We start from the raw sequence: 20,459 nt of genomic DNA, 5'->3' as shown, positions 1-20,459 counted from the left end.
ACCCTTGTCACTGGTTTCTTCCCACTTTCTCTTGAGTTGTTTCGTGTTGGCTTCTTCAGCTGCCTGCTCTTTAATTCTTTCCTTAATCTGATTTATGAGTTTATGAGCCATTCGACTTGCCTTTTGTATGGAAGCGGGCTCATGTGAACTCACATCTTCTTGAATACTTACTGGTAACCCTTTTATAAATGCGTCGATCTTCTCTTCTTCATCTTCGAACATTCCTGGACATAATAGGCACAACTCTGTGAATTATCGTTCATATGTGGTAATGTCGAACCCTTGTGTTCTTAACACTCTAAGCTCTACTTTGAGCTTATTGACTTCGTTTCTAGGACGGTACTGCTCGTTCATCAATTGCTTGAATGCCGACCACGGTAGTGCGTAAGCAGCATTTTGTCTTACCTGTTCAAGATAGGTGTTCCACCACGTTAACGCAGTACCTGTGAAGGTATGCGTAGCGTACTTAACTTTGTCCTCTTCAGTACACTTACTTATGGAAAACACCAATTCGACTTTCTCGGTCCACCGTTTCAATCCAATTGGTCCTTCAGTTCCATCAAATTCCAAAGGTTTGCAGGCAGTGAATTCTTTGTAGGAGCATCCTACACGATTTCTTGTGAAATTAGTTCCGCTGCTAGATCCAGAGTTATTGTTATTTTGCATCGCAGCCTGTACTACGTCTATGTTTGCTGCAAGGAAAACACGGAAGTCTTTCTCGCTCATGTTCAAATTCTGACGAGTCGCCGGTACCATTTCCTTCAAAAATAGCCAAAAGAATTGAGTTAATCATATAGAATTTAAGAGTAGTCAATAGTATCTCGTAGCATTATAAGAACTTATTTATAAAATCTTTTTCTTCATATTAGCATTTTATAGTTTTAATTCGGGTAGTACCTACCCGTTAAGTTCATACTTACTAGCTACTATACAACTCAACTACTACGCTTCTATATGAAAAGCTTATTACAATAATATTTCACGTTCAAACTTTATACAATATTTTACAAACTTACAATACCGCTATAATACATATAGGATGAAATATTGCACATAATAACTTTACTACTCGGCAGCTATAAAGGCAATTCTAGTTAATACACAAGTTGCTCAGCAAAAGAAATAAAGACACGTAATTCATAAGTCCAGAAACAAGTCATGCATTCTGGTTTTACTAAGAAGGCTTCCCATCCTTGATCTTGTGGAAAGTAACCGTTATGACCATTGGCTAGGAAGCATGTTGTCATGTTGTCAAAAGGACGAGAGTTTCGTAATGCCCAATAGCCTCGTCGCAATCTAAAAACCTTGTTTCTTACCCCAACTACTGAGTCCGTCACTTGTGAAAATGTTTTATTTAAAAGTTTCAACCCAATGTTCTTTTTCTCAATTTGATGAGAAGCGGACATTATTAACCCGTAAGCATAACATGCTTCTTTATGTTGCATGTTAGAAGCTCTTTCTAAAGAATGGAGTCCTATGTTGGGATATGTTGAGTCAAAATAGGTTCGTAACCCGTAGCGTAAAATTGCATCTGAGTTTCCCGCACTAAATGCCTTAAAGAAAACTTAGCGTAACTTAAAGTCTCCCCAATGTGATATACACCATCTTTCAAAGGAAAGCCTTTTATATACTAAGGCATGCCTGGAATGTCTTTCAAACGTTTGACAAACTAATTTTGCCGTAACTAATTGTGCTGATGAATTCTGCCCGACTCTAGACAAGATTTCATCAATCATATCTCCTGGTAGGTCTTCTAAAATTTTTGGTTGTTTATCCTTAAAGTCCATTTTGTTTTTATACTATAAAATAGATAAGGATTAGATTCGTAAAAGATAATTAACAAATAATACAAGCAATTTTTACATAGAACATAAAAGTACAAGCACACTACAATACATATAATACACAACATGATTACAACCCTCTAATCTGAATCACTGGTTTCTTCTTCTTCGGACTTGGTTCGTTTTCCTAATTTTATAGGGATATATGGTGCTCCTCTAATACGAGCCGTCGTTTTCCACAATGGTTTACAAAAACCTGGTGGTTTAGAGGTTCCCGGGTTATTGTTACATTTTAGAAAATACGGACGTTGCCGATACATATAAAGTTCATCAGGGTTAGAATCAGGTTTCTCTATTTTTATACCTTTTCCCTTATTATTTTCTTTTGCCATATTAAATTGGGTCGAGGTAATTTCTATAACATCATCGGAATCCTCATCGGGATCCGATTCATCGGAAAATTGGTAATCTTCCCAATATTTTGCTTCCTCGGCGGAAACACCATTGACCATTTTTAACTTTTGTCCGTTGGTTGATGATTTTCTTTTATTTAATCGATTTACTGTAGGTATCAATATTTCTTCCTCCGGAACCTCTTCTTCTTCCGGTTCCTCCTCTTCTGGTTCCTCCTCTTCTGATTCCTCTTCTTCCGGCTCCTCTTCTTCCGGTTCCTCTTCTTCCGGTTCCTCTTCGGGAATTTGTGAATCTTCCCAAATTATATTTGACTCTTCATTATTATTAGGTGAGTCGATGGGATTTGTACTAGTGGTAGACATCTATCACACAATATCAAACACGTTAAGAAGTTAATATATCACATAATATTTACATGTTAATAATATATAGTTTTCAACAAAAGTGTTAAGCAATCGTTTTCAAAGAAAACATGGTCGAAGTCCAGACTCACTAATGTATCCTAACAAACTCGATAAGACACACTAATGCAAATTTATGGTTCTCTAAGACCAACGCTCAGATACCAACTGAAATGTCCCGTTCATATTGATTATAAATGTTCCATATTAATTGATTTCGTCGCGAGGTTTTGACCTCTATATGAGACGTTTTTCAAAGACTGCATTCATTTTTTAAAACAACCATAACCTTTATTTTATCGATAAAGGTTTAAAAAGCATTACGTAGATTATCAAATAATGATAATCTAAAATATATCGTTTACACACGACCATTACATAATGGTTTACAATAAGAATATATTACATCAAAAATACGTTTCTTGAATGCAGTTTTTACATAATATCATACAAGCATGGACTCCAAATCTTGTCCTTATTTTAGTATGCAACAATGGAAGCTCTTAATAATCACTTGAGAATAAACATGCTTAAAACGTCAACAAAAAATGTTGGTGAGTAATAGGTTTAACCTATATATTATCAAATCATAATAATAGACCACAAGATTTCATATTTCAATATACATCCCATACATAGAGATAAAATTCATTCATATGGTGAACACCTGGTAACCCACATTAACAAGATGCATATAGAATATCCCCATCATTCCGGGACACCCATCGGACATGATAATTTCGAAGTACTAAAGCATTCCAAATTCCAGAATGGGGCTTGTTGGGCCCGATAGATCTATCTTTAGGATTCGCGTCAATTTGGGGGGTCTGTTCCCAAATTCTTAGGCTACCAAGCTAAAAAGGAGCATATTCGGCTTCGATCATTCACCCATATAATGTAGTTTCATTTACTTGTGTCTATTTCGTAAAAAATTTATAAAATTGCATGTTTTCTCATCCCAAAATATTAGATTTTTATAAGTGGGACTATAACTCACTTTCACAGATTTTTACTTCGTCGGGAAGTAAGACTTGGCCACTAGTAGATTCACGAACCTATAACAAATATGTACATATATATCAAAGTATGTTCAAAATATATTTACAACATTTTTAATGCATTTTAATGTTTTAAGTTTATTAAGTCAGCTGTCCTCGTTAGTTACCTACAACTAGTTGTCCACAGTTAGATGTACAAAAATAAATTGATATATAGTATCTTGAATCAATTCACGACTCAGTGTATACACATCTCAGGCTAGATCACAACTCAAAGTATATATATTTTTGGAATCAACCTCAACCCTGTATAGCTAACTTCAACATTACTGCATATAGAGTGTCTATGGTTGTTCCAAATAATATATATAGATGGGTCGATATATATAGATGGGTCGATATGATATGTCAAAACATTTGCATACGTGTCTATGGTATCCCAAGATTACATAATATATTAGAATACAAGTAATACAATATAAGTTAGCTAGGATATGATTAATATAGATTTGTTATCAATTTTCACGTAGCTACAACAAGTAAAAATATCCAATCTTGTTTTACCCATAACTTCTTCGTTTTAAATCTGTTTTGAGTGTTTCAAGTTGCTATGATTTCATATTGAACTTAAGTTTATGAATCTAAACAGAAAAAGTATAAGTTTATGGTCAGAAATATAGGTTACAAGTTGTTTTTGTAAAGGTAGTCATTTCAGTCGAAAGAACGACGTCGAGATTTTGGAAAATATACTTCCACTTTGAGTTTAACCATGAGTTTTGGATATAGTTTCATGTTCATAAGAAAAATCATTTTCCCATAAGAACAACTTTTAAATCAAATTTTATCATAGTTTTTAATTAACTAACCCAAAACAGCCAGCGGTTTTACTACGACGGCGTATATCCGGTTTTACGGTATTTTTCGTGTTTTCTGGTTTTAAATCATTAAGTTAGCATATCATATAGATATAGAACATGTGTTTAGTTGATTTTTAAAGTCAATTTAGAAGGATTAACTTTTGTTTGCGGAAAAGTTTAGAATTAACTAAACTATGTTCTAGTGATTTCAAGTTTAAACCTTCGAATAAGGTAGTTTTATATATATGAATTGAATGATGTTATGAACATCATTACTACCTCAGGTTTTGTGGATAAACCTACTGGAAATTAGAAAAATAGATCTAGCTTCAAAGAATCCTTGGATGGCTTGAAAGTTCTTGAAGCAAAATCATGACACGAAAACAAGTTCAAGTAAGATTTCCACTCAAAATAAGATTGTTAAAGTTATAGAAATTGAATCAAATTTTGGATATGAGTATTATCTTATATTAGAAAGATATCTTACTGTAAATAAGAAAGATTTCTTGAGGTTGGATGATCACTTAAAGTAGATTTGCAAGATTGGAAGTAAGCTAGCAAACTTGGAAGTGTTGTTGGTGTGTTCTTGAGTAGTTGTTTTATAACTTGGTTTATGTATGGATTTATGAACTAGATTGAGCCAGATTTTGTTGAAGATGATGAAGAATACTTAGAACAATGGAAGAACACTTGAGAGAGAGTAATTTGATTCAATAAAATTGCAAAGTGAATGTGTTTGTGTGTATGCATGATCACGTGAACTAAGGCCTTCAATATAGGCTCCATTAGTTTGTTGTTTTGTTAGATATTTCTTGCTAGATGTTAAATGATTATTCCCACATGTGTTAGGTGACTCACAAGGGCTGCTAAGAGCTGATCATTAAAGTGTATATACTAATAGTAAATACATTTAGAAGCTTGGTACGAGTAGAATTGTTGATGAAAGTGAATGAGGATGTAATTGTAAGCATTTTTGTTAAGTAGAAGTACTTTGATAAGTGTCTTGAAGTCTTTCAAAAGTGTATGAATACATATTAAAACACTACATGTATATACAATTTAACTGAGTCGTTAAGTCATCGTTAGTCGTTACATGTAAGTGTTGTTTTGAAGCCTTTAGGTTAACGATCCTGTTAAGTGTTGTTAACCCATTGTTTATTATATCAAATGAGGTGTTAAATTATTACATTATCATGATATTATGATGTATTAATATATCTTAATATGATATATATATACAATTAAATGTCGTTACAACGATAATCGTTACATATATGCCTCGTTTCGAAATTCTTAAGTTAGTAGTCTTGTTTTTACATATGTAGTTCATTGTTAATATACTTAATGATATATTTACTTATCATAATATCATGTTAACTATATATATATCCATATATATATCATCATATAGTTTTTACAAATATTAACGTTCGTGAATCACCGGTCAACTTGGGTGGTCAATTGTTTATATGAAACCTATTTCAATTAATCAAGTCTTAACAAGTTTGATTGCTTAACATGTTGGAAACACTTAATCATATAAATATCAATTTCATTTAATATATATAAACATGGAAAAGTTCCGGTCACTACAGTACCTACCCGTTAAATAAATTTCGTCCTGAAATTTTAAGAAGTTGGAGGTGTTGACGTATCTTCTAAAAATAAGTGCGGGTACTTCTTCTTTATCTGATCTTCTCATTCCCAGGTGAACTCGGGTCCTCTACGAGCATTCCGTCGAACCTTAACAATTGGTATCTTGTTTTGCTTAAGTCTTTTAACCTCACGATCCATTATTTCAACGGGTTCTTCGATGAATTGAAGTTTTTCGTTGATTTGGATTTCGTCTAACGGAATAGTGAGATCTTCTTTAGCAAAACATTTCTTCAAATTTGAGACGTGGAAAGTGTTATGTACAACTGCGAGTTGTTGTGGTAATTCAAGTCGGTAAGCAACTGGTCCGACACGATCAATAATCTTGAATGGTCTAATATACCTTGGATTTAATTTCTCCCGTTTACCAAATTGAACAACGCCTTTTCAAGGTGCAACTTTGTGATGACCCAGAAATTTCCGATCAAATTTAAACTTTAATCTCTATATGTTCCCGACACGATAAGCAAAATCTGTAATGTTGAGTCTCGAAATGTTTGAAACTATATTCATGTAATTAATTACCCATTGACCATCCATTTGTCCGACGATTCATGAACGTCATAACTTGTATTAATATGGATATATATGGATTATATATAACTTGAATATATGATAATTAAGTATCTCATTAAATATATTAACAATGGATTATATACATAAAATGAGACTACTAACTTAAGGACTTCGAAACGATATATATAACGTTTAACGACGTTAAAACTTCTAAGTAAAAATAAATATATATGTATTGTATTAAGGTGTATTAATACACAGTTTCTAGATGTATTTACTATTGGAATATACTAATAGGAAAATATCATTTTCAACCTTTTATCATAGAAAAAGACATCTTTGTTATTACATATGACTCATGAGACATCTTTAGACATCAAGACAAGGACATTTTATACCCGTATTATACCCGTATAATACACAGCTTCTAGATGTATTTACTATTCGTATATACAAATAGTAAAACATCATTTTCAACTTTTTTTTAATTATGGAGGAACATGTTTAGACAAAGTTTAACCTTTAGTGTCAAGTAGTTTAGCTAAATTACAACTTGAAAATCTATTTTTGATTCCATTCCAAAATTGTGATATTACATATACATGTATATTCATTTTATTTTTCCATCATTACTTCATAAATTCTCTTAAAAATCTATCCTCTTTAAACACCTACTCAAGAACACTCTAAATTCCAGCAAATTAATCTTCATCATCTTCAAAAACTACTTCAAGAATCAAGCCCTAATCATCTCATAATAATCATTCAAGAACACTTCATGAAGAACATCCATTTCAAGTTTATACTTTTAATCTTTTGAACCTATTTCAAAAACTCTTTGAAGATCAAGAATTATACTTCCTTTCCAGTAGCTTTATTCAAGTAACTTGAGGTAGTAACCTTATTCATAATCGTATTCGATTCATATTCATAAAGCTATCTTATTTTGTGGTATAAAATTTTAACAACAAGAACATAGTTTGAATGATTTCAAACTTGTTCGCAAACTAAATAGATCCTTCTAACTTGACTTTTAAAACACTTCAAGACCTGTAATATATCATAATGATATGCTAACTTAACAAGATACAACTTGTTTTTACAAAGAACACCTTAAAACTGAATATACGTCGTCAGAGTGCAACCGGGGGCTGTTTTGGGTTGGATAATTAAAAACCATTTTAAACTTTGAATTGGAAGTTCATATATTGGAAAAATGATATTTCTTATGAATATATTAACACATAAAAATTTCATGGTTTAACTCAAAGTGTAACTATTTTTATAAAAATGATCATCTAGATGTTGTTTTTATGACGAAAATGATCACTTTCATAAGTTTTACCAAAGTTTGACCTATAACCTATGATTTCGAATACAAACTAAGGTATTTTAATTTCATAGTCTTAAAATTTGACTCGATCCAAGGAAGTGGCAAGTTGAACTAATAAAAACGGAGTTGTAATGAAGAAACTACGACTAAAACAAGATTGGGTATCCGAAGCTAGTTTAGCTACGAAAATATTTGGAGAAAAAGTAAATTAATCATATCTTTTCTAATTAATATGATATTTTATATATAATTACTTATGATTTAATTTTATATATTTCAGGACTACCCGTAAACAACACGAGAAGATTAATCATAAGACCTCATGATTGTACGCAACACGTCATTTGACAACATGGTACCATGGGTCGAGATTAATTCTGATCAATACGAATACGATGGGGTATTTATTTATTTTATTTAAGCAAATAATTGTGGACCACTAACATCGGACTGCTAACTACGGACTAAGAAAATATTAAAAGTATTAAAAGTATATATATATATATATGTAACGATTACTTAAAAAGAAAATATGTTGATATATTATATATATGGTTTGGTTCGTAATATCTATCGGAGACCAAGTCGAATTAAATACCTTCACGGAAAAAGTGAGTTTCATTTGCTCCCTTTTTAATTGCTTTTGCAATATATATTTTTGGGCTGAGAATACATGCGCTGCTTTTATAAATGTTTACAAAATAGACACAAGTACTTAAAAATATATTCTACGTTGAGTTGTACCACTGGCATATTTCCCTGTAGCTTGGTAACTACTATTTATATGGGTATTGTAAACGCGAATCCTGTTGATAGATCTATCGGGTCTGACAACCCCAACCGAACTGGGCGACCAGTATTCAACGGTTGCATAGTACTTCGTTTTGGTGACTACACTTGGTACGGTGTAGTGAGATTTCATAATAAAGGGAATATGCGACGTTGATTAAATGTTAAGTATGGTTACCAAGTGCTCAACCACTTAGAATACTTTACATACACTTGCGAGTGTATTATGTTTATGATTATGAAATCTTGTGGTCTATTAACATATTGAAATGATTGTCATGATAAACCTATGAACTCACCAACCTTTTGGTTGACACTTTAAAGCATGTTTATTCTCAGGTACGAATTAAGTCTTCCGCTGTGCATTTGCTCAATATATGGGCATTACTTGGAGCCGATCATCGCAATGGGACCAAATGTTGATGACTTCGTCCAGGTGGATTAGGACGGGTCCTTTCAAACTTTAAGCATGACCATCTCTCCAATTTCAAATTCTATATCTTTTCTTTTAATGTCAGCGTATCTCTTTTGTTGACTTTGGGCGGTTTTCAACCGTTGTTGAATTTGGATGATCTTCTCGGTAGTTTCTTGTATTATCTCCAGACCCGTAATCTGTCTATCCCCCACTTCACTCCAACAAATTGGAGACCTGCACTTTCTACCATAAAGTGCTTCAAACGTCGTCATCTCAATGCTTGAATGGTAGCTGTTGTTGTAGGAAAATTCTGCTAACGGAAGGTGTCGATTCCAACTGTTCCCGAAATCAATAACACATGCTCGTAGCATGTATTCAAGCATTTGTATCGTCCTTTCGCTCTGCCCATCAGTTTGTGGATGATAGGCAGTACTCATGTCTAGACGAGTTCCTAATGCTTGCTGTAATGTCTGCCAGAATCTTGAAATAAATCTGCCATCCCTATCAGAGATAATAGAGATTGGTATTCCATGTCTGGAGACGACTTTCTTCAAATACAGTCGTGCTAACTTCTCCATCTTGTCATCTTCTCTTATTGGCAGGAAGTGTGCTGATTTAGTGAGACGATCAACTATTACCCAAATAGTATCACAACCACTTGCAGTCCTTGGCAATTTAGTGATGAAATTCATGGTAATGTTTTCCCATTTCCATTCCGGGATTTTGGGTTGTTGAAGTAGACCTGATGGTTTCTGATGCTCAGCTTTGACCTTAGAACACGCCAAACATTCTCCTACATATTTAGCAACATTGGCTTTCATACCTGGACACCAAAAATGTTTCTTAAGATCCTTGTACATCTTTCCCGTTCCAGGATGTATTGAGTATCTGGTTTTATGAGCTTCTCTAAGTACCATTTCTCTCATATCTTCAAATTTTGGTACCCAAATTCTTTCAGCCCTATACCGGGTTCCATCTTCCCGAATATTAAGATGCTTCTCCGATCCTTTGGGTATTTCATCCCCTAAGTTTCCCTCTTTTAAAACACCTTGTTGCGCCTCCTTTATTTGAGTAGTAAGGTTAGTGTGAATCATTATATTCATAGCTTTTACTCGAATAGGTTCTCTGTCCTTTCTGCTCAAGGCGTCGGCTACCACATTTGCCTTCCCCGGGTGGTAACGAATCTCAAAGTCGTAATCATTCAACAATTCAATCCATCTGCGCTGCCTCATGTTCAGTTGTTTCTGATTAAATATGTGTTGAAGACTTTTGTGGTCGGTATATATAATACTTTTGACCCCATATAAGTAGTGCCTCCAAGTCTTTAATGCAAAAACAACCGCGCCTAATCCCAATTCATGCATCGTATAATTTTGCTCGTGAATCTTCAATTGTCTAGACGCATAAGCAATTATTTTCGTTCGTTGCATTAATACACAACTGAGACCTTGCTTTGAGGCATCACAATATATTACAAAATCATCATTCCCTTCAGGTAATGACAATATAGGTACCGTAGTTAACTTTTTCTTCAACAATTGAAACGCTTTCTCTTGTTCATCCTTCCATTCAAATTTCTTCTCTTTATGCGTTAATGCAGTCAAGGGTTTTGCTATTTTGGAAAAATCTTGGATGAATCTCCTGTAATAACCAGCTAGCCCTAAAAATTGGCGTATGTGTTTCGGAGTTTTCGGGGTTTCCCACTTTTCAACGGATTCAATCTTTGCTGGATCCACCTGAACACCTTCTTTGTTCACTATTTGACCGAGGAATTGAACTTCTTCCAACCAAAATGCACACTTTGAAAACTTAGCGTATAGTTTTTCTTTTCTTAACAAATCTAGCACTTTTCTCAAATGTTCTTCGTGCTCTTGTTCATTCTTTGAGTAAATAAGTATGTCATCGATGAAAACAATGACAAACTTGTCAAGGTATGGTCCACACACTCGGTTCATGAGGTCCATGAACACAGCTAGTGCCTTAGTCAACCCAAACGACATAACCATAAACTCGTAATGACCGTAACGCGTCCTAAAAGCAGTCTTTGGAATATCATCCTCCTTCACCCACATTTGATGATACCCAGAACATAAATCAATCTTCCAATAAATCGACGAGCCTTGTAGTTGATCAAATAACTCGTCGATTCTCGGTAGTGGGTAACGGTTCTTGATGGTGAGTTTGTTCAACTCTCGGTAGTTGATACACAACCTAAATGTACCATCCTTCTTCTTGACAAACAAAACAGGAGCTCCCCATGGTGATGTGCTTGGTCGAATAAAACCTAAAAGTTCCTGTAACTGACTTTGTAATTCTTTCATTTCGCTGGGTGCGAGTCCGTATGGAGCACGAGCTATTGGTGCAGCTCCTGGTACAAGGTCTATTTGAAATTCAACGGATCGATGTGGGGGTAATCCCGGTAATTCTTTCGGAAATACATCGGGAAATTTTTTTGCGTCGGGAACATCACCGATGTTCTTTTCTTCAGGTTTAACTTCCTTGATGTGTGCTAGAATGACGTAACAACCTTTTCTTATTAGTTTTTGCTCCTTTAAACTACTAATAAGATTTAATTTCGCATTGTTTTTTTCTCCCTACACCATTAAAGGTTTTCCTTTTTCACGCATAATGCGAATCACATTTTTGTAACAAACGACCTCTGCTCTCACCTTTTTCAACCAGTCCATGACAATTATTACATCAAAACTCCCTAACTCGACTGGTATTAAATCAATTTTAAACGATTCATCCCCCAGTTTAATTTCTCTATCCCGACATATATTATCTGCTGAAATTAATTTACCGTTTGCTAATTCGAGTAAAAATTTACTATCCAAAGGCGTCAATGGGCAACTTAACTTAGCACAAAAATCTCTACTCATATAGCTTCTATCCGCACCCGAATCAAATAAAACATAAGCAGATTTATTATCAATAAGAAACGTACTGATGTGTGCGAGGTGGTGTATAAAATAGGTATATTTTTACAAGGAAAATACTATTAAATACGATACAATTTTACACAAGTTATTTATTTATTTATAGAGTGGATATACCTAAACCTTGCTACAACACTTATAGGTAGTGTACCTAATCGTACAGTAGTGTAGTTTTTAGTAAGTCCGGTTCGTTCCACAAGGATCTTAGCCAAGCTTAACGCTATATTTTTAACTTATAATTGTAAAAATACAAATATATATATAAGTAATATTATTATTATAAAAGGGGGATTTTACCGTTTAATGACCGGTTTGTCGATTTTAAAACTTTAGTCGCAGTTAGAACCTAATGTAAAATATTAAAAATAAATATAACTTAATTTAAAGCGTAAAGTAAATAACGATAATGAAATTGCGATAAATAAAAGTGCGATAAAATAAAATTGTGATAATTAAAGAGAACGATAATTAAAAGTGCAATTAAATGACAATAAATAAAAGTGCGATAATTAAAAGTGAAATAAAAGAATTATGCTTATTTAAACTTCTGTAATCATGATGTTTGACGTGTTGATTTTAGTTTATTCCCATGGGTTAATTGTCCTTTGTCCTGGATTATTTAATATGTCCGTCTGGTTTTTGTCCATAACAGTCCATCAGTCATAAATATAAAGTGCGAGTGTCCTCGTCAAATTATCCTTATATCCGAAGTCAAATATTCCAACTAATTGGGGACTTAAACTGTAACAAGGTCTTAATACTTTGTTTAATAATTACACCAGGATATCGACTGCGTGTAACCCAAGGTTTTAATACTTTGTTAACAATTACGCCAAGTGTCCTTGTATATAATCCACTCCTGTTTTAATAAGTCTATTAACTATTATTCCATTCCCGTGTCCGGTTAAATGAACGATTATTAGTACTTATAAATATCCCGCCCATCGTGTCCGATCGAGTGTATATGGTTATTTATAGGTACGTCCAATTGTAAATCTTTATATTAAATTAACAAACTATCATTTAATCAAACAAATATAAAGCCCATTAATAGCCCATAGTCTAATTTCCACAAGTGTCGTTCTTTTGTCCAAACCCCAATTATGGTACAAAGCTCAATTACCCAATTTTAATATTTAGCCCAACATCACGATTACTTAGGCATTAAATAAGCATAATAATAACTTAGCTACGAGACATTAATTTAAAAAGGTTGAACATAACTTACAATGATTAAAAATAGCGTAGCATTACACGGACAGAATTTCGACTTACACCCTTACAACATTCACTAGCATACCCTTATTATTAGAATTTAAAATTAAAATTAAAATTAAAATTAAAATATATATAATATATATATATATATACGAGTGAGAGATAGATGAAAAGATGGTGTAAAAGATCGCTCAAAACCGCGAAATTTATAGGCATGTGGCCACAAAAAGTGGCCCATGCGATTGCATGGAGAATAAGCCTACAGGCCATGCGATAGCATGGAGGTAAGTACCAGCTCACATCATTTTGTTTTCAAGCTTGTCGACGTTATTTTTAAATATATATAATATATAAATAATTTATATAATTATTTAAATATTATATTATATTCTTGTGCATAGTTGACTCATAATTTTTAGTCCGTTGCGTCGAGCGTTGAGAGTTGACTTTGGTCCCGGTTTCGATTTTTTGAACGTCCTTGCGTACAATTTAATATCTTGTATTTTGCGTTTCGCGTCTTGTACTTTTGTAATTTTTAGACGTTTCCCATCAATAATTTGAACCACTTTGATTGTACTTTGTACTTTTGAGCTTTTTGGTCGTTTGCGTCTTCAATTCGTCAAATCTGTCTTTTGTCTTCACCTTTTATTATTTAAACGAATATTGCTTGTAAATAGAACAATTTCAACTAAAAGCTTGTCTTTCTTGAGGGATAATGCTATGAAATATATGTTCATTTTTAGCATTATCAAATATTCCCACACTTGAGCGTTGCTTGTCCTCAAGCAATATAGTCTTGAAATATACTAGAATCACTTCTTTATTCTTCACACTTTGTACATCAGTGATTTCTATACGGCGGTATGAACAATGGTAGTAACGATGTGGTTTACAGTCCCACATGACTATGAAAATTTAGATCCTTAAGGAAATTGAATCTTTATGAAAATATTTGATCTTTTGAAAATTAAATCTAGTTTTTACCCTAGATAAGTTTTCCGGAATAACCCTTCACCGGTGTTGCAAAATGTTTTTGTGGGTTTGGTGGGTTTCAGATTTGAAAATTTTAGCTCAAAACTTATGGTTTTGTGTCACCCACTTGCTAACCTTGTATTAGGAAAGCAACACGTCCAGTATACTTGCTCCGTATATTACCTTTCGGTAAACTACCGTTCGATTGTAAAAGAAAGCGTTGAACAAGCAACTGTTAAGGCAATGTCCCCTGACATGCTTTTAATTATGGTCTATAACGTGTCGGATGCAATTACTATCCTTGGTAGGAGCAATAGTAAAGCTCACCCTATAGTTTTTCGGTCTGGCACAAGGTCCTGTCTTCGACCTGAAGGTATTTCGTGTGCCCGAGAGACATATTAAATTAATGTGGCTAATATGTTTTGATCCAAGTCGGGTCATACCCAATAACAAACTTACTGACACCTTATTCGTATTTGATCTTAACGTTTGGATCATTGATTAAATACGCGACACTTGAACTTTAAGAAAAATGGTTTTCTGAAATATTACTTGATATGTATATATATATATATATAAATTATGGAATAATTTATATGTTAAGGATTTAATTATTTATAGGTTAAATAATTAATTAAGTTATGTTACATTTATAAAATTGGTTTTATAAAATAAACATAACAAATAATATGCAAGTTTATAAAAATGTATTTTATAAAATCTAGTTTTATAAAAACTAGTTTTATAAAAACTAGTTTTATAAAATTTAATTTTATAAAACAATTTTATAATACACATGGAAGTGGCATGGGAGTATGTAGTAGGCATGCTTGACACACTTTCAAGAGTAGCTACTTCCCATGTATTTGCATATGTATCAAGGCATTGAGTCAACAACACTCACATGCATTCAAACATATCAAAAAAAAAGGAAAAACTCTCTCTTTTTTCTGCTGTAAAACCGTGGGGTTTGGAGGGCCAAGAGGGGTTCTTAATTTGATCTTACAAGTTCATATCAAGTGTTATTAAATCCTAACTAAAAGCTAGGGTGTTGGTGCACAAGTTTGGGGTATAACTACTTGAGGTTTCATTCTTTTGGAGCTCCATTGTTTCATCATCTACTTGCTCATCCAAAACAGCCCTCAAACAAGTTTGAGGAGGTATAACTCTTACTTACTTGTTGTTATATGTAAGCATATTTACAAGACTTGATATTTACATGGAATTCAATTTAATTGGTTAAATACATAAACTTGTTTTCTTAATAATCATGCTTCCGCTTGTTATAACTTTACATGAATGGGTTTTATGATCAAGTTAACATTATAAACTTGTTGGTATGTTGAATTCCATCAATGGTATCTAGAGCCGAAGTCTATGAAATATGCTTCTTATATATGGTCTTTAAACCCACTATACTTGCATTCTAAGTACATGCATGAAAATGGAATGCAAAAATTTTGGGTTTTGGGTGGGTACCCTATTATGGCCGAATTTGGGAGGGTCCAAATGGTTGTTTTGGGTTTGCAATTTGGTTAATATTTGTTGTTATATTGTTGTTCACAATCAAGCCTTGACCTTGTGGTTGTATGCATGTGTGTTTGGATGATTATTAATAATTCATTTGGTATGTAATATTAATTCATTCATTTGGTTTGTAATATTATTATTTTGGTGATGTAATTTGTTTTACATTTGGTATGTAAAATAGAATAGGTTGTATTTTCATTTTCTAGATAAAAATGTATTAGGATACATATTTTGTAAAATGAAGATATAAGATGATGAAGACTTGAAGAACACAAGGAGCATATGGATGCAAGGTTAAGTGGGAGATTTGAAATCTCCTACTTTGTATTATTACCCCTTAACCCGGTGACATTTGTTTTCGGCTAAACAAATGTCCACCAAAATGGCTAGATTGTGAACATACTTGTTTTGCATGTGTGGTTGTTTGTTTGTTTATTGTATTGTATGTTTGGTTGATACAATTAATCACAAGATAACAACAAGCAAAACGACAATTTAATTGGTTAAATTAGACGTATTAATAACATGCAAGATGACAATTTAATTGGTTAAATTAAAAGCAACTAAAGACCTAAATAAATGGTTATTAAGAACAAGAAAAGGATCACATATATATAAAATGATTTATATCAAGTAATTGGCAAATTACAAGACTTGAAAATGGATTTCAAATGAACCATACACTAAATGCATGTTGGTGTATGGCATAAATGTTTTCTTAAACTAGAATTAACGAAAACTTAAAATCCCTTAATCGACAAGGTAAACAAGTTTAACGCCATCCTTTTGTGGGACACTTAAACATAGTAGGGAATTCATAATGGGATAAAGGTCACCTAACCGTTATGAGCTAACTAATATGGTTAAGGTAAAATTCGCATGCTTGTGGGATAAAGGTCACCTAACCACTTGCATGTTAATTTTACATGTTTACACAAGTAGGACGACTTGATTTGGGAATCATGAACTTAGGGTCACCAAAGCATGAGGAACAAATAGGCGTTGATGGGATAAATATGCCATGCAAAAGGATTGCATGATCCCATAATATAGAAGTTGCAAAAGGATTGCAATTGTCATATAATGACTACCTAGCTAAACCAAATGACGGGATAAAGGTCACCTAACCGAAATTTGGTTCACCGTTGGATTCTAAAATTTAATAAATATCAATTGGATTTAAAGGGTATTGATTATTAAATTAAAATTGATACTTAAACTACTTTGTTAAAATTTTGTAGATGGCCGCCAATAACAACAACATACAAAACGTACCTATTAACTTGAACAACCTATCATTAAGGTCTCTCCTCGAGAAAGACAAACTCAACCATACGAACTTTATGGATTGGTTCCGTAATCTTAGAATTGTCCTCAAACTTGAGGATAAGGCGTATGTGTTGGAAGACCCCATTCCCGATCAACCCGACGAGGATGATACGGAAGGCATGGCTTATTGGGATAAGTATTGCGCCGATTCAGTGCAAGTCGCTTGCCTAATGCTTGGGACTATGATACCCGAACTCCAAAAGGATTTCGAACATCATAGTGCATATGACATGATTACGCAATTGAAGGAGATGTTCCTTCAACAAGCACGTGTCGAGCGCTTCGAAACGGTTCGAGCGTTACATGCATGTCGTATGGATGACACCCAATCTGTATCCTCTTATGTCCTCAAAATGAAAAGCCTTATTGATCGCGCAAACCGTCTTAATCTCAACATATCTAATGAGCTAGCCACTGATCTTATCCTAAACTCCCTGTCAAAGAGGTTTGACCAATTTGTAATTAATTACAATATGAATGGGATGGATAAGACCATTGGTGAACTTCATGGCATGTTAAGGACAGCGGAAACTAGCATGGGTAAGAGGGCTTCACCCGTGCTAATGATCAATGATGGTGGGTCCAAAGGTAACAACACCTCTAAGCCAAAGGCGGCTAAGAGGAAAGGACCCGCCCATCAAGGCAAGGGAAAGGGGAGGATGGTTACCCCAACCAAAAACAAGAACAAGAAGCAAAAGGTTGCCGGACAAGCAAACCCCAAGGAAGACCCGTGCTTCGGTTGCGGTGAAATGGGTCACTGGAAACGCAATTGCCCTGTCTACCTTAAGGAGTTGAAGGAAAAGAGGGATGCGCAATCCTCAGGTAACATATATATGGTATATATAGAGCTTAGTATTACTTCTTCTAATACATGGGTATTAGACACTGGATGTGGAACTCACATTTGCAATTCTTTGCAGGGGTTCAAAAGAAGTAGCAAGCAAACGGGAACATCAAGTCTCTTTATGGGTAATGGAGCCAAAGTGCAAGTGAAGGCTCAAGGAGACTTTGTATTAAAACTTCCAAGTGGTTTGGAACTTATTTTGAACAATGTTTTGTATGCACCGGATTTATGTCGAAACATTATTTCAGTTTCCCGTTTAAAACAATGTGGTTTTTATCTTAATTTTGTTAATGATGATATCCACGTTTATTTAGATAATGTATTTAATTTTAAGGCTTCGCCTTCAAATGGAATTTATGAATTGGTTCATGATGACACATCATCTAGTATCTCAATGTACCATACTAGCACCAAGAAACTCAAAAGGGATTTGAGTGATTCCTACTTATGGCATTGTCGCCTTGGTCACATAAATAAGAATCGAATGCATACACTCCAAAAGAATGGCCTTTTGAAATCAAATGAACTAGACTCATTTGATCTATGTGAATCTTGTTTACAAGGCAAAATGACTAAAGCACCTTTCAAAGGGACCTACGAAAGGGCAAAGGACTTATTGGGATTAATACATTCGGATGTATGTGGACCCTTTAAGCCCATAGCTAGGAATGGTGAAAGATACTTCGTTACTTTCATTTATGACTTCAGTCGTTTCGGATATGTCTACTTGTTAAGACATAAGGACGAAACTTTTGAAGCATTCAAAGAGTATCAAAACGAAGTACAAAATCAACTCAATAAGACAATTAAGGTACTTCGAACCGATAGAGGAGGTGAATACCTAAGCGATGCCTTCCAAGATCATCTTAGAAGTTGTGAGATTATCTCGCAACTTACTCCACCCGGGACACCACAGCTTAATGGTGTGTCCGAAAGGAGGAACCGAACCCTAATGGATATGGTTTGATCTATGATGGCTAGAAGCTCGTTACCTCTATCATTTTGGGGTTATTGTCTATGCTCTGCGGCTCGTATTTTAAATATGGCCCCAACCAAGAAAGTGGAACGAACACCTCATGAGATGTGGTTTGGAAAACCTCCATCTCTATCATACTTAAAGTATGGGGATGTGAAGCTTATCCTAAGCGTTACGTCCCTAATAAGTTGAATGCTAGATCCACGAAGTGTATCTTCATAGGATATCCCAAGGATGATATGGGATACTATTTCTATGATCCAACCGAGCAAAATGTATTTGTTGCTCGAAAGGCTGAATTCCTTGAAACTAAATTCCTAATGGAAGGAAATAGTGAAAGGAAGATAGATCTTGAAGAGGTTCAAGATCAAGTAGATGATACACAATTGGCTGACACTAGCACTCAACATGAAAATGTTGAGAGTGATCAGATGGATGATCAAAATACACAAGACGTTCGCAAATCTAGTAGGATTAGTAATCCTCCTGAGAGATATGGGTTTCTCATGGATGGTTGCTATGTGGTTGATTTGGATGAACCAACAAACTACCAAGATGCCTTGTCGAGGACTGATAAGGATAAATGGCAGGAAGTCATGAACGCTGAGATGCAATCCATGTATGACAACCAAGTTTGGGAACTGGTTGTACAACCTACTGGCTCAAGGCTAGTTGATTGTAAATGGCTTTTCAAAATGAAAACAGACATACATGGAAACTTGGATACATATAAAGCGAGACTTGTAGCAAAAGGTTTCACTCAAACTCAAGGGGTTGACTATGATGAAACTTTTTCGCCTGTGGCAATGCTAAAGTCTATTAGGATATTACTTGCCATTACTGCTCATTATGATTATGAAATATGGCAAATGGATGTCAAGACCGCTTTCCTAAATGGACATCTTGAGGAAGATGTCTATATGGTTCAGCCTGAAGGTTTTGTTGATCCAAAATATCCTAAAAAGGTATGCAAGTTAAAGAAGTCAATTTACGGATTGAAACAAGCATCAAGAATGTGGAATCGTCGATTTAATGAGGAGGCCAAGAAATTTGGCTTCATTAAAAATGGTGATGAAGCTTGTGTATACAAGAAAGCTAGTGGGAGCACTATCATGTTCCTTGTACTATATGTGGATGATATATTGTTATTTGGAAATGATATTCCGGCAATGCAAGGTGTTACAACTTGGCTAAGTAAATGCTTCTCCATTAAGGATCTTGGAGAAGCACAATACGTTTTGGGGATTGGGATCTACAGGGATAGATCTAAGAAACTGATAGGTTTGAATCAAAGTGCATACATTGAAAAGGTCTTGAAAAGGTTCAAGATGGAGACCACTAAGAAAGGTTTGGTACCTATTCAAAGAGGAACGCTCCTTAGTTCATCTCAGTGCCCCACCACAAAGATGAACAGGAGAGAATGAAGAAGGTCCCTTACGCATCTGCTATTGGGTCAATCATGTATGCAATGATATGCACTAGACCGGATGT

This window comes from Rutidosis leptorrhynchoides, chromosome 1 (assembly GCF_046630445.1).
Source record: "Rutidosis leptorrhynchoides isolate AG116_Rl617_1_P2 chromosome 1, CSIRO_AGI_Rlap_v1, whole genome shotgun sequence".
NCBI classification, from domain to species: Eukaryota; Viridiplantae; Streptophyta; class Magnoliopsida; order Asterales; family Asteraceae; genus Rutidosis; species Rutidosis leptorrhynchoides.
Note: the sequence above shows the minus strand (reverse complement) of the source record.